The following is a 2975-nucleotide window of genomic DNA, read 5'->3' as shown; positions in this document are numbered from 1 at the left end:
GGAGATATTTAACATAACGCGGATCGACTGTCTCTGTCTCTTTCTAGATCGGAATAATCGATGTTTCCCGGCAAACTATTGGGAGTTTAATTAAACTTTATACACGAAATTACTCGTTTTGATCCCTGCTACACAGCCGTATACTTTTTATAATTTTGTGGAATCGGTAACCTGGAGATATTTAACATAACGCGGATCGACTGTCTCTGTCTCTTTCTAGATCGGAATAATCGATGTTTCCCGGCAAACTATTGGGAGTTTAATTAAACTTTATACACGAAATTACTCGTTTTGATCCCTGCTACACAGCCGTATACTTTTTATAATTTTGTGGAATCGGTAACCTGGAGATATTTAACATAACGCGGATCGTCTATCTCTGTCTCTTTCTAGATCGGAATAATCGATGTTTCCCGGCAAACTATTGGGAGATTAATTAAACTTTATACATGAAATTACTCGTTTTGGTCCCCGCTACACAGCCGTATACTTTTTATAATTTTATGGAATCGGGAACCTTGAAATATTTAACATAACGCGGATCGACTGTCTCTGTCTCTTTCTAGATCGGAATAATCGATGTTTCCCGGCAAACTATTGGGAGTTTAATTAAACTTTATACATGAAATTACTCGTTTTGATCCCCGCTACACAGCCGTATACTTTTTATAATTTTGTGGAATCGGTAACCTGGAGATATTTAACATAACGCGGATCGTCTATCTCTGTCTCTTTCTAGATCGGAATAATCGATGTTTCCCGGCAAAGTAATGGGAGATTAATTAAACTTTATACACGAAATTACTCGTTTTGATCCCCGCTACACAGCCGTATACTTTTTATAATTTTGTGGAATCGGAAACCTTGAAATATTTAACATAACGCGGATCGACTGTCTCTGTCTCTTTCTAGATCGGAATAATCGATGTTTCCCGGCAAACTAATGGGATATTAATTATACTTTATACACGAAATTACTCGTTTTGATCCCCGCTACACAGCCGTATACTTTTTATAATTTTGTGGAATCGGTAACCTTGAAATATTTAACATAACGCGGATCGACTGTCTCTGTCTCTTTCTAGATCGGAATAATCGATGTTTCCCGGCAAACTAATGGGAGTTTAATTAAACTTTATACACGAAATTACTCGTTTTGATCCCCGCTACACAGCCGTATACTTTTTATAATTTTGTGGAATCGGGAACCTTGAAATATTTAACATAACGCGGATCGTCTGTCTCTGTCTCTTTCTAGATCGGAATAATCGATGTTTCCCGGCAAACTATTGGGAGTTTAATTAAACTTTATACATGAAATTACTCGTTTTGATCCCCGCTACACAGCCGTATACTTTTTATAATTTTGTGGAATCGGTAACCTGGAGATATTTAACATAACGCGGATCGTCTATCTCTGTCTCTTTCTAGATCGGAATAATCGATGTTTCCCGGCAAAGTAATGGGAGATTAATTAAACTTTATACACGAAATTACTCGTTTTGATCCCCGCTACACAGCCGTATACTTTTTATAATTTTGTGGAATCGGAAACCTTGAAATATTTAACATAACGCGGATCGACTGTCTCTGTCTCTTTCTAGATCGGAATAATCGATGTTTCCCGGCAGACTATTGGGAGTTTAATTAAACTTTATACATGAAATTACTCGTTTTGATCCCCGCTACACAGCCGTATACTTTTTATAATTTTGTGGAATCGGTAACCTGGAGATATTTAACATAACGCGGATCGTCTATCTCTGTCTCTTTCTAGATCGGAATAATCGATGTTTCCCGGCAAACTAATGGGAGTTTAATTAAACTTTATACACGAAATTACTCGTTTTGATCCCCGCTACACAGCCGTATACTTTTTATAATTTTGTGGAATCGGGAACCTTGAAATATTTAACATAACGCGGATCGTCTGTCTCTGTCTCTTTCTAGATCGGAATAATCGATGTTTCCCGGCAAACTAATGGGATATTAATTAAACTTTATACACGAAATTACTCGTTTTGATCCCTGCTACACAGCCGTATACTTTTTATAATTTTGTGGAATCGGGAACCTTGAAATATTTAACATAACGCGGATCGTCTATCTCTGTCTCTTTCTAGATCGGAAGAATCGATGTTTCCCGGCAAACTAATGGGAGTTTAATTAAACTTTATGCATCAAATCATTCAGTTTGACTCCTGCAACACAACCAAACACTCTCTGTAATTTTCTGAACTGAAAAACCACTGAAATTGCGCTCGAAATGCGGAGCGACGGGTCGACGCGTCTGCACTGTGCGACAGCTAGTCAAAACGTCCGAACAGCGTATTGTTTTCGATCTCTTGGTATAATATTCGTATTCCTTGCTGTGTATAGCTTCCGATCGATTATTGCAATGGTCAAAGTTCCAGCGGCGTAATGCTTTCCATAAGATTACATTAATATAACCAGCGGCATATTGCTTTCTGTCTTGTAATGAAAATTTTATAACCAAGTACCAACGGCGTATTGCTTTCGTTCGGATAATGGAGATTTTACAACCAAGTACCAGCGGTTTCTGTCTTATAATTAAATTATTATAATAAAATAAAGTACCAGCGGCGTGTTACTTTCGTTCGGATAATGGAGATTTTATGTCCAGCGGCGTAGTGCTTTCTATCTTGTAATGTAATTCTTATTACAAAGTACCAGCGGCGTATTGCTTCGTACCAGCGGCGTATTGCTTTTTTACCAGCGGCGTATTGCTTCGTACCAGCGGCGTATTGCTTTTTTTTCCAGCGGCGTATTGGTTCGTACCAGCGGCGTATTGCTTTTTTACCAGCGGCGTATTGCTTCGTACCAGCGGCGTATTGCTTTTTTTTCCAGCGGCGTATTGGTTCGTACCAGCGGCGTATTGCTTTTTTTTCCAGCGGCGTATTGTTTCGTACCAGCGGCGTATTGCTTTCCGTAACCTCGAAAAACACAAAGTGCCA

Source organism: Megalopta genalis, unplaced genomic scaffold (assembly GCF_051020955.1).
Source record: "Megalopta genalis isolate 19385.01 unplaced genomic scaffold, iyMegGena1_principal scaffold0121, whole genome shotgun sequence".
NCBI classification, from domain to species: Eukaryota; Metazoa; Arthropoda; class Insecta; order Hymenoptera; family Halictidae; genus Megalopta; species Megalopta genalis.
The sequence above is the reverse complement of the archived record's forward strand: the minus strand, read 5'-3'. Positions refer to the sequence as shown.